The sequence below is a fragment of the Tamandua tetradactyla genome, chromosome 4 (genome assembly GCF_023851605.1).
Source record: "Tamandua tetradactyla isolate mTamTet1 chromosome 4, mTamTet1.pri, whole genome shotgun sequence".
In the NCBI taxonomy this organism is placed as follows: Eukaryota; Metazoa; Chordata; class Mammalia; order Pilosa; family Myrmecophagidae; genus Tamandua; species Tamandua tetradactyla.
The window spans coordinates 29710471-29723942 of NC_135330.1; positions in this window are offsets into that span (position 1 = coordinate 29710471).

Genomic DNA, 13472 nt, shown 5'->3' on the forward strand with positions numbered 1-13472 from the left:
CATAACTTTTAACTCTATGTCCGCTCCCAAACTGTTTCCCCCCTCTCCCCCAGGCTTCCTTTGCAATACTTTCCCACCAGTATGTCTTGTCAGGAAAGAGTTAAAGAAGGTGTATGACTAATTCCCTAAACCCTCCCTCTTATCTACATACAAAAAGAACAGCCCAACACTGAGACACAGAGAAAGCAGGCACTGCTGGCAATTTAGCTCATACCTCACCTATCTTATGCAACAGTATTCATACACAGACAGACACTCTCACCCCTATAAGGCCAGTCGACATCCACCTTTAATTCAGTAGACATAGTTTTCTTTTGCACCTTTCTTTTCCCTACACAGAGCCCTGCTCCACTGGCAGCAGGGAGAAAGATGTAACCTTAGTGCCAAACGCCTTGCAGGAACACAGACACGCAGGAACCAAAATGCATCTCGTAGCTCTCCTTGGTGCTGAAATCACGCTAGCGAGGAAATCAAAGGAGCAAGTGCGCTGGACTTACCCGGGCTGGGGGTGGGCGACAGGGGAGTGAAAGAAGCTTCCTGCGAAGAGAATTCTTGTCTGTTCGGGTTGGAGCCAGCTGATGCGCTCACCTAGAGAACCCACCTCTCCCCCTTGTCTTCCCTTCCTCCTTCTCTGAGAGGAAGAGGGGAGGCTCCACCAAAGAAATGAAACCAAAGCTGGCAAGGCTAGGAGTGAAAGGAGAAAGAGGAGACAACCAGAATAAGAGCCAAAAGTCAGGTAGCTTTACTCCACTAGTGGTAATTCCTTGGGTCAGGGAGGACCCCTCTTCTCTCACTCTCTCTCTGCCTGCCCCTCTTTCTCCGTCTCTGCGTGTTGAGCCAACAACCTTAGCACAGTCAGTTCCTGCCTCTGACGTGAAGGAGAAGAGGAAGCCTGGGACTGCTTTGCTGTCTCTCTCTCATGCGCTCTCTTTTCCCCTCTTGGTGAAATTTCAGCAGCATGATATTTTTTTAAACCTCCGTTTTTTCCATCCCCCTACAAGCAGCCCCCTAGTGGACAGAAGAGAAAAGGATCCCGAGTCTTCCTAAAACAGTCCAGACTCAGGCACAGGCTTGTTCTCAATGCCCATGAACTCTTGGGCGCTGACCTGCACAGCCAGGCATCCCTAAAGAGAACAGAGTCTTTCCTTCTTCTAATCCAGATAGAAAAACAGTGGAAAGGAGAGGAAGTGGGGGAAGAAATGAGCTTTTTACACATCGTTTGCCCAAGAGTTGCAGGAGAAGTGAAGGGTGCGATGGGATGGGATGGGAGGAGTGACTGGGGAGAGGATGCTTTGGAGGAAGGCAATCACGGGGTTCCCAAATGGATAAGGCCCTGACTCAACAGAAAGATACCCTCCAAAAGGCAGGATCTGCAACCAGGAGAGGTATATCTCTTCCCGGGACAACACTGGAATGGGAGTGCGTAAAGAGTCAGGAAACATAGGGAACCAAAGAGAGAGCATCTAGCTGACACTTCATTCAGATACCCAATATGGTTTTTTTGAAGCTGGCAAGAAATACATCTGGGAAGACATGGCTCAAGATCATTCCAGAGATGGATACAGAAGTGACCTTGTTGAGCATGTATTGAGAATATTGACAAAAAGGGGTCAGCAAGGGATCACTGCTCATAAGGTATGTTGTATACTCCTTTTGAAATATACAGCTTCCAGGAAGGAGCCCAAGCACTTGCATCTACAAAGTTGACTATTAATTTCAGACTGCCATTCACTAGACATTTTGCTTCTTTATGGTTCAATTTCACTGTTTGTAAAATGTGGATAATGCTGCCCCCTCCCTACTGAATAGGAGTGCTGAGGGATTCGAATGATATAGAAACACAGAACCTCATGGTTCATAGGGAATTTAAAGGTAATTTATTTCTAGAACCTCTGCCTATGTTTGACTCACCCCCAGAAAATTGTCCAGGCAAACATTTATAGAGTATTTACATGGTGCCAGGCACTGTCTTAAGCTCTTACACATATTAGTTCATTTAATCCATGCAGTAACCATATAATGCAGATGCTATTATTATCCTTTCATAGACCAGGAAACTGATGCACAAAGGAATGAAATAACTTTTCCAAGATCACACAGCTAGTGCACTGTGATCACACAGGTGGAGTCAGAACTCAGGTCATCTGACTGTGAACTTGCTCTATTAAACACCATGTACAATAAATGTATGCTTCTTAAATAAATTACACAAGTGAAATATCTGAAATAAACAGAAGTTGGCACCATTGTTATCATTGTTTTTATTTATGATAAAGTGCCTAGATTGTTATAATAAAGTTATATATGGCTGAGTTTTTAAATAAAATATTTACAACTATGAGGGCCAAACAAACTGTGGAAATCGCTATTACTGATGAGAATCCTCCAAGAAAACTAATTCTCCGGATGATTTAGGTAGCTTCACATATACAAATTGGACTGTAAATCTTGTGAAATTGGAAACTATCGGGCTTTAACATCAGTTCAGAAGACACATCACCCAGTTTCTATACAAAAAGCAGATTATTTTATAGTGCCTAATACCGTGTTGGGATGGAACTGGCAATCTGATGAGCTGAATCATTACAATGCATTCAGCTAATAAGCCACTCAGTGAGAAAATGACATTTTCTTTAGAATTTTAAAATTATGAATTTATTACCTAGTGTACTTTTTCTGACTTGCTTTGGATGAGAAGTGAATGGAGCAGGACATAGATAGGACGGCTTGGGTTAACAAAGCATGGTCCCTGCCCTCATGGAGTTTCTAGTTCCTCAAGGGGAGAGGAGGATAAGCATGTGACATGGGCAAATATGATGCTATAATTGAAGATGCAGAAAAGACAACTAGCCTGATATTTGAGGGACAGAGACTTCCTGAGGAATGTGCATCTAAGGTGAGGCCTGAAAAATTAGACATCTTAGCAAAGAGTCAGGGAGAGAGCTTAAGCAGAAGGCACAACATGGGCAAATGCTTGAATATGATAGAGAGCACATTCTTTGAACGCAAGCATTACCCTTCCCACTTACAAATAAGGAACCTGAGGCTCAGAAAATGAAAGTGACTTCCCAAAGTGGCATATTTGGTACATGTAAAACCCAAATCCAACATGCATCTGTTTGACTCCAAATTCATCCTTTTTGTGAAGCACAATGCTGTCTTCTCTTATTTACATTGGTTAAATTGGGTGTTTCAATAAAATGTATACAGTATCTGAATGCTGATGTGGCAATGACAAGGAAACTGGAAGTGTGATGCATTTTCATTAGGTGCGAAGTTCACAAGAAAGCACTAGTTAGTACAAAAACAGGAGATATACAATGGCAGAATAGTCTCTGGTAGATGTGAGACTGCTAAATGAATTGGGAAGTGGGACTATTTCAGAGGTAAGAAGACATCAGAGGCTTTCCTTGAATCAGGAGAGGAATGTAGACAAGGCTGTCAGAGATGTTCAGGTCAGGTGCTATGGGAGCTGAGAAGAGGAAGAAGTCCTTCTGCCTGGGGGAGAGTTCACAAGGGAAGTGGACTTTCATATGGACCTTAGAGAACGTGGATTCAGGTCAACGAGTCCAGCCAGATTGCTACATGTACCACTGCACACAAACAATTCGTACAAAGAAATCATGACATCTGAGCTGTCTTTAAGAACAAAGGGGAATTTACTAAAGGAAGAAGAGAGTGAACAATCATGGCAGACAGAGAGATGTCAAGATTTGGAAGAGGGACAGATTTGGGCAGGGTAGAGGGGGAGTAAGTTTGCTAAATGAATTTGGTTTTGGACATGTCAAGCTTGAGGGACTGCAAAATACGTCCTAAAGGCAATGTCTAGGTGGTAGCTAGATGTAGCTCTAGAATTCTGAGAAGAAATCTGGAGATGGCAATATAGATCTGGGGTCCATTCACATGGACATGATATGTCTGGAAGGAGACCATCAAAGGGAGAGAAAAATAGGAAGAGTGAAGACACAATCCCTATCTTACATCCTTGATCCCTGGATCAAGTGTTATACTTCTTTAGTCCTTGCTGCTAAAGTGTCTGGCATCCAATAGAAACCCACAAGCTGTTTGCTGATTGGCTCATACTAACCTCTGTAACATGTCAGTTGAAGATGTTATTGGGACTGAATCTGCTACCAGTTCCTCAGATTCTGATATACTCTGTCACAGCCTCTGCCTTAGAAGCTGGTAATCAATAGTCCCTACACTTTTGTTCTTTAACTAGCACTCCAGCCCCTAGGACTTCCTTCATCTTGACATTGTTTCTCCATTCAGTGGCACTAGATTAAATCTAAGCATCTTTTCAGGAACTCAGCAAACTCCAGATAATTGGGAACAGAGTGTGGTCAACCTCCAAGGTGTAATTTCCAAGGCAAATCTATACCATGACCACCATTCCAGAAGGTCCTGGATTCCACCAGCATTCTAGAACTTGAAATCTGGAGATGGGGACTTAGGAGTTACAGGTGTGGCTTTTGACAAAAGAGAGAAGAAAACTTGGGATTCTGCTTTGTGACTTGGCAATCCAGAATAGCCAAGGGGAGCCCTCACTTCCCAGGTTAACCTAGGCCAATACTGTACCCCTATTATAATAAGCATAGACCAAAAAACAGAGGAAGTTTGGTAGAAGACCAAACAAGGTAAGACATGTGATAGCCTCCGGGCTCTGACCAAGGAGGAGAGAAGGAAAATGAGTAGTGGTCAAGTTCTAGATTATTAATCACCACACTAAAATCCATCTTATCCAAGTAGCCTATCTGGAGCAAGCCTTCTTATTTCCCAGCCTGTTCTCTTTGCATAATTTCTGACCATGCCCTCTCTGCCTTTCCCAGGGTAGTGTCTACCTAACCATGGTTATATAAGGTTGTGATTCATTACCTTCTCCTCCTATGAGGACATAAGCGCCTTGAGGGCCAAGACAAGGTTTGCCTTCAGGAAGCATCCGAACAGTGCTCTCTGGGGCTCTACCCACTTCTATTCTAGGAGCAGCTAGTGATGGGGCCCAGGAGAGAAAGGAAATCAGGGGACAGAGGGAGGGAGATAGTTTCCAGGATGCCAACTAAGTCTGCTATGTTGAAAGAGAAAGTAGGGTCAAATAGAATAAAGGCTCTTTTAGTTTGGAAATGTTATTTGTGAATGACTTTCATTTCCTCACCCCAAATCTTTTCCCCATGGCAAAGGTGAAGGGGCAGGGCACCCCATAGTCTTAAGATGACTACCTCTCAGTAGGCAGAAGAGCCCTGCTATGAGCCACCCACTGTGCACCTTCACACCTCATTAAACAGATCATTTACTTTGACATTTTATAGGTCAGGGACCCAGAAATGACATTTTGTAATGTAGAAGGCCTGGGGTGTTAGGTGCAGTGACCCTGGAAACAAATTCCTCCCCTAAAGCAATGAAACAACTCATCTTGTTGGAAAGAGAGTCCCAGCACTGGGAGAGCAGTCAAGTGTGTATACAGTATCCCACAGTCTCCTGTGGAGCACTGCATTCACTCCCACCCCAGTTTTTGAGCACACATGGACAAGGAGTGTCTCTACAATAGCCAAGAGCTAATGCTTTCCCAGTACCTACTACACAGATAATCAAAGATCAAATAATCAGACCATCCTAAAGTGCTGAGCTGGCGAATCCTAGAACTTTAAAATGAGGATATTGGGGCTAGATGTTGCTTCCTGAATCCATGAAGAAAGGGAAGAAGAGAGAGCAGAAAATGCCAACAGTCAGTTGCCTGTAATGGGGACCTGGTAAAAGTCCATATCAGGAAGCTTGGCCATTCATTAGGATATCATACAGAGATTGGCATTAGCCAGGTGGTTGATGTAAATATTTCTCCATTCCCTTTCAACTCAGATAACCTGGGATGTATTGAGTTAATGGACAAGGGATTTACTGAGAAAGAAATATTTCAAGTTGTAGGGCTTATTTTGTGGCAGATGATGAGAGAAATTACTCAAGATGACCATGGGGATGAGGAGCTCAAATGTTTAGCTTTACAAGGAGTAGAGAAGGCTCTGTCTTTCCAAGGCCAGGGCGCTGCTTGGGTTTGAACCCAGCCTGCCTCAGCAGACCTTGGCCACCTCACTGCACATGGAAATGAAGTCTGGAAAGAGTTCCACAGGGTCAGCAGACTGCCACAGAGATAGAAGGTAGATGTTACAGGTGGGTCTTAGAGGAGAAGGGGGCTTGGAAGGTGGCCTGAAGAAGTTCTCAAACACTGATGCAGGAGCCTAGAAGAATTTTGCCCTCTAATGGGAGCTTGTCCAAGATGAATAAGAGAGTGGGCAGTTAGACAATCCAAGCTGTGCCAACCCACTAAAGAGCCTTTTGTGTTAATGTGGAGTAGGTGGGAAGAATCCCTGCCCCAAATCTTTCTCCTACTCTGGTGTCACAAGACTGGAAACACCATTGTAATGGACTGAAGCAATTATTACTTTGTCTGTTGGATACCTCCCCTTCCCCACATTCTTTTTCTGGAACCAGAACCTGCTGACACCCCACTGCAGGTACGAGCCTGGACATTTAACCTAGGCTCGACCAATCAAAGTCCCCCACTGCCCTGGACACAGTGATGGGTTTAGAGCTAGGGACATACCCCGTGCCACATTCCTTCTAGGAAATTGAGAAATAAAATCTTTCCTTCTAATGGTGTTACAAACAGGGACCACATAAGCCTCGCTCTGACCATAGCCATCTTCCTCAATCTTGTGGAAGAATCTCATCCACAGTTAAAAATAATGAAACCAACACTTACCAGGAAACAGAACCATAGATGGGGAGAAAGGGATTCCTAATATCATTTGAGCCTCTAGATCCAGCACTCCAAATGTCCCAGTTGAGTGAGCTAATAAACTTCCCTTTTGCTCAAGCTAATCTGTGTTGGGTTCTTGTCAACCTAGCTTAGTTTTTGAATCTTTTTTCAGGTTTCCAAGGAAAATTCAAATTCACCTTAAGGGTATGTCTTAAGCCAGGGTGAGGAACACCTAAATGGGAACCTGAAACCAAATAGGTGCTTGAGCCATGAAAGCAAGAGTGAAGAATGGGTAAGAATTCTATTGGGGTTCAAGAAGGAAATAAGTACTTCCTGCTTCACAGTTCTGCTAAGGATAGGTACTAAGGACCAAGTTTTTTCCTTAGAGAGAGCAGAAAGAAGGCCCAGTGGAATAGCGAGGAAGCCATCACTGTGTCCATAGGAGATGGTGGAACATAGGAGGTATGAGATGGGCCTTCCTCCAGAGCATGCTTCATGGGTTCTGGGGCCTGTGGGCTTGGCTGTGCTTTTCCTGATGGAGAGAAGCTGTGCCCAGCACCTGTTACCATTGGCCCCACAGGGTGCCCTGCTTTATGGGGTGCTCACCTGGGTGAGGATGGCAATCCCAGGGGCCTTATCTATCCATGTCAACCCTGCTCTCCTCTACTCCTAGACTCCTGGCACAGCATACCCAGCCATGAATACTTTCTCCAAACCATTCCCAGTCCTGGGGCTCCTCACTGGGCATAGGTGGCTCTGGGAGCTCCCGACAGAGTCCCCCTATTTGGGGAAGCAGCAGCCTATGTGGGCATGTTTGCTCCATCCCTCTGAGGCAGGAACCCTGCCCCTCTTCCCATCCAGTGCCTCCAGCCTTTGTGTACAGGGTGCCTAGCCAGCTGCAGTCTTCCCGGGGAGGGGGGGCGGACTGCTGGGTGGTAGAATGTTAGCCAGGGAGAGAGACAGCTGGGCCCCTGGCTCCCCAGCCTGCCTGCCTAGCCAGCGGGAATCATTATCTACACCCAAGAGCAAGCCAGGCTCACCACACTAAATTAGCAAGCACAAAGCAGATGTCTCCCTTCGCTGCAGCAAAGGATTCATTGGGATAGAGCCTCCTCCCCTTTTCCTTTTAGTTACAGACAGAGTGAGTGCGGGGGACCAAAGTGGGAGCCTTTCTCGTTCCAAGACCACACGGTGGCCTGGTAGCCTGGGGTAGACGCTTACCCCAGCATCCCTGACTGCTCCAGACATGTTCCCTTGTTTTTAGACATTTTCATTTTGTTCTTGGAGCTGGAGTTTTCATTTCCTATGGTAACTGAATAGGAAAATAGAGGACTTCCTTAGATTTTATTTTCTTTCATTGTGTTGGCCATATTAAAAACTTTAAATCCTTGGTCCCTAACCCATCTTCCTCCCTGAGCTCATTCCCCTGTGGAAGAGCTTCAGTTGCAGAGAAATAGCTCTGGTCCCTTCTCTCACTGCTCTGCCCCTCCTGCTCTGTATTTACAAGCGTCTCATCAATAACATGAGGTGGGAGGGTCTGCTCCAGCTCGTCCCTCTGTGATCTCCCACCCTCCTCTGTTTCTGCCTCTAGCAGCTGGAACCTTCCCACCTTTACTGGCTTAGATCACTCTCTTCAAACCTTATATCCATTGAGGTTACAGAAAATAAGGATGACACCCTGGCTTCTGAAACTGCACAGCCTGGGTTTGAATCCTTGCTATGGCATCATTTTCTCTTCACTTTTCTCATATGTCTGTGGATAATAATTGTAGCTACTTGTCATGGGTTAAATTGTGTCCCTCAGAAAGATACACCCATACCCTAAGCCCTGTGAATGTGATCGAATTCGGAATTAGAGTCTTAGTGGACGTAATCAAGTTCAGATGAAGACACACTGAATCAGGGTGGGCCCTAATCTAATATGATTGGTGTCCTTATAAGAAGAGGAGAAGACGAGACAAACAGGGGAGGGAAAGAAACATGACAATGGAGGCAGAGATTGAAATGCTGCAGCTGCAAGTCAAAGAATGCCAAGAATTGCCAGCAACTCAGCAGCAGCTAGTAAGAGGCATGAAAGGATTCTCCCCATACAGTTTCAGTAGGAGCATGGTCCTGCCAACATCTTGATTTCAGATTTCTAACCTCCAGAATGGAGTCGCAATACATATCTGTTATTTTAAGCCACCCAATTTGCAGTGCTGCCATGAGAGCCCTAGGAAACTAACATACTAACTCATGGAGAAGTTGTGTGGATTACATGATACATCAAAAGCACTAGAACAACACTTAGTGCACAGAGACTACTCCATGCGTGCTAGCTGTTGCTCAGCAGACAGCTTTGAATGCATGCTTAAAAAAAATCCCTTGCTCTTAATTGGTTGGCACTGGCTTTATAAATGTCCTTTCTGTGCATGATACATGCTCTCTGGCTATTGCTTGGCTGATCACTGCTAGGACTCAATTTATATGGTTCTTGTGATCCTCATTAGGTTCTGACTCAAAAAACCACTGTGTTGAAGGAGACAGAAGTTAGACCTCAGGTTTAACAGATCTGGGTTTAAACTTCCACTAAACCAATCATAAGATGGGCAGCCTCTGGTTGGTCACTTATCTCTCCACCTCTCAACTCCTTTATCAAAAAAATGGGCCAAATGATGACTGTCTCTGGCAGGTGTTATAACCATCAAATGTGATAATGTATGAAAAATTTCAATAGCAGTGTCTAAAACATGGTAGACACTCAACAGGTGTTAGTTGACTATGAATAGCTATGTCTGAACATCCTTTTCTTGCTCCCTCACTGCTCGAATGAAACCCCTTGGAGAGGCTGTTATGGACGGAACTGTTTCAACCAAAAAGATATGGCAAAATCCTATTCCCCAAAATTTAAAGATATGACCATATTTGGATACAGAGTCATTAAGGATGGAATCAGACAAATTAAAATGAGATTGTTGTGATTGAATAATATCCCCATTAAGACATGTTCAGGTTTTAATCTCTGTTCCTAGGAGTGTGAACGCATTTGATAATAAGACCTTTGAAAATGTTGTTATTAGTTAAGGTGTGGACTCATTTAGGAATATTATATTTGAAGATCCTATTTAGATGAGGCCAAATTGAATCAGGGTGGGCCTTAATCCATATGACTGGAGCCGTAAAAAGAAAAGGAAATTAGATGCGGACATGACTAGAAGCAGAAATCAGAAGTCATGGAAGCCAAGGAGGAGACCAAAGAGGCATGTCATCATGTGGCGAGGGCAGAGCTGCAAGCCTAGGAACCCCAGGGCCATCAGCAAGCCAGCAAGAGAGCACTGCAGCCTCCAGGAGAAGGCATGGCCTGTTGAGATCTTGCTTTTGGACCTCTAGTCCCTGAAACTGTGACATAATAAATTCCGATTGTTTTAAGCCACCGCATTGTGTGGTGCATGTCATAGCAGCGTAGGCAGACTGAGACAGAGGTTATCATACTGGGGTGGGGTGGGCCCTTAATCCCATGACCAGTGTCCTTTATAAGGAGGGCAAATTTGAGCACATACAGACAGCAGAGGGGAGAACCCCAGGTGATGACTGAGGCAGAGAACATCAGGGATTGCTGGAAACCCACCTGCAGCAGCCAAGAAAGAGGCAGGAACAGATTCTTCCCCCATAGACTTCAGTGGAAACATGGCTCTGCTGACACCTTGATTTCAGACTTCTAGCTTCCAAAGCTGTGATACAATACATTTCTAGTGTTTTAAGCTACCCAGTTTATGGTACTGTGCTATGGCAGGGATGGGAAACTAAGACAGAGGCCTTTCCTGAAATCCTTTCTGAACTCCAATGCCACTAACTTCCTGGCCTCTCTCCTTGCATTATTTTTCTCCAAACCACTTATCACCAGCTGGCGTTATATGGTGTGTCTTCTGTTTGTTAATTGTTGGCTCATTACACTCTATGCGCCATGCAAGTAGGCCCTTTGCCTGAGTTGTGCCCCCCAAATCTAGAACACAACTGGCTCATGCAAACATATTCAATAAATACTGCCACTTGAGGGCATAGCTTATAGCCTAGTCATTTTTAGTTTCCTTGTAGCAAGTTTTATTGCAAGCGGCAAGGTTTTGAATCAAGCAGAAGAGAATTTAAACCCTCCCTTTTCTACCTTAGGAAATGAACTCTGAACTTCTGTTTTTACATCTGTAAACTAGAGAAAATCATATTTATACCAGAGGGTGACTCTGAAGATTAACTGAGATGATCTGCACAGTTTGGTGCCCTGAACAGTAACTGACATACAGAAGCAGCTCGTTAAATCCTTGCAGAATGAATAAATGAGGGAAGGGAAAACTGAATGAACTCCCCGTTCATCTGATCTACTTCCCAGCCTCCCTCTTCTCACGTGTTCTGTGGCTTACCACCTCTCCCCGAGGCTGGCTTCCTGGGAATCCTGCTAATCCTTCAACCACAGGGCATCTGTCTCTGACTCCCTGCTGGCAACCTCAATCTGGAGCAGCTTTAGAAGTTATTACCCTTTAAAGCAAGGGTCGGCCACTATTTTAGCTCAAATGGCACAAATAGGGAACAAATTTTGCCAGAGGCACTGGAGTGGCCAAAGAAATGTTTTTCCAATTTTCAGAGAGGTGTCGTCAGCGCCATTGGCACTTTGGCTTCATGTGTGGCTTTTCTACAGGGCCTTTAATACTCACATCCACAACTCTTTCCATCCTTTTTTTATTTTTAAATCTATCTCTCAAGTAAAGAGTCATTTGCCCTGTTTTTTCATCTACTTTTGCATTATTTCTTTGATGGCTTTTGTCATCTCCTTCTTTCCTTAAGAAGCAAGCTTCTCTCAGCTGCTCCCCAGCACCATTTCTACCAACTCCCCTTCTCTCTCTTTCTTTGTCTTCTTCTCTCCAGGTGGTCAGTTGTGTTATAAGATGTAGGTAGATAAAGACCCTAGTGGCTTCCCACCCCTCCTATCCCAGCTGCCAGAGTGAGAACTCTGGGCTCTCTAGCCTTCTGTTAATATGTAGGAAAGCTTGCACAGTTAGAACAAATACAAACTGTTTCTGAAAGTGGGGATCAGGGTTATAGGATCCAGAGTTGTTGTTTCATTGTCACCCCCCCCCCCCCCACCCCTGCCAGGCACTTCTAACCCACACCCGGTCCTCCCGTCCAGCACAGGCTTTCTCCTGGTCCCGTCAGGGCCCGACTACTCTCCTCCAGGCCAAACGCTTTCCCCTTTGTCCATGGATTCCCACTACAGCGTCTTAAACTTACATGGCTTCTTCTGAAAACCAAAAGCAACAACCTGTAGTCTTGGCTCCGCACTCCTTATAGGCTGTGCTGAGGATTTAATATGAGGCAATAAGGAAGAGTCCGGAGGTCTGGGAAGAACCTTCTGGGAAAGCATCACTCTCCTCACTGTTAAAGTGGGTTTCAGGGCTTCGGATCATAACTTTCCAAAAGTTTGAGGGTAGCCCGGATCCAGAGGAGCAAGCCAGCCCCATCTGAGACAGCACTCACTGTTGGCAGGTGTTCACTCCACAGGCCAAAGTCAGATTTTGACTTTTCAGCCATATAGGCCAGCTGTCCCTTCCTGTACCAGCATCCTAACATTGCACATCCCATCTAATCTAAGCCAGGGTTGAATCTCCAGAAAGCACGTGCTCCCTGGTGCCCTTGGCAAGTCTGTAGAAGAACTTAACCTTTGTCAGATCTCATAAATTGCTGGGCATGTCAAAGGATGGGGGCCCACTGTGCTGTGAACTGAATTTACAAGCTGCTTAGAGATAATTGAAAGAAACGTCTTTCTTAAAAAGAACAAGCCAAATTGCCCTGGATTTAAAATTAAAAAGTATTTTAATGGGCACAGATATTTAGGATGGAGGAGAAAGTTAGAGGAAGACGTGCATTAGGAGAATATATATATACATTTGTACACACAACATATATGCACGTATATGTGCATATCTATGTGTGTGCACCCATTATTAGGAGCCAGGCATTGTGCTAAGCACTTTATGTATTAGATTTCATTTATTTAAGTGCTTAAGAAGAAAATTGAAGCCAAGAGTTTCCTAAGTAGCGGAGAGCATACATTTATCCTATACCAGAGAATGAAGATGAATGAATGTAAAGGCCTGGTAGGAGCGTAGACAAAGGATCTTGCACAGAGACCAGCGTTAGTCTGGGCTGCTAGCCAGCTGTACTCAGAAGAAAGAAATAATGAACTTTTAGAATGTCGGAGATGGAAAGAGTCACAGAGCTTATTTTGTCCAACCATTGTCTGTTCCATTTTACAGATGAGGAAGCCAGGTTTCAAGGAAGGAAAGGAGCATAACTAGCCTGACACGGCTGGTCTAGCCACATGTCTTCTTCTTGGCCAGGCTTCTTTCAGGGAAACCTAACCATGTGCCTGGCTTCCCCCACTGCAGCCAGATTTTTAAGTCATTATAGTTCATGGACACAGGAGTCATTTTTCCTTTAGTAATGTGCATTTATCTGCTATTCATCTGCTAATCCATGACTGGGTTAATGCCATTTGTCTTCATTGTGGCTCACTGAATGGAAAGAGAACTTTTGCAGAGGACCAGACCTATCAACCCAGCCTCTGGCATGCTGTCCTCTCCCTGCCGTCCATGCGTCTTCTCATGGAGTCAACTGGCTCCACTCTGTATTATGACCTCAGTATCATCTTCAACATCTAGTCTCAAAGCTCAAGAAACCCAGACCTGATATT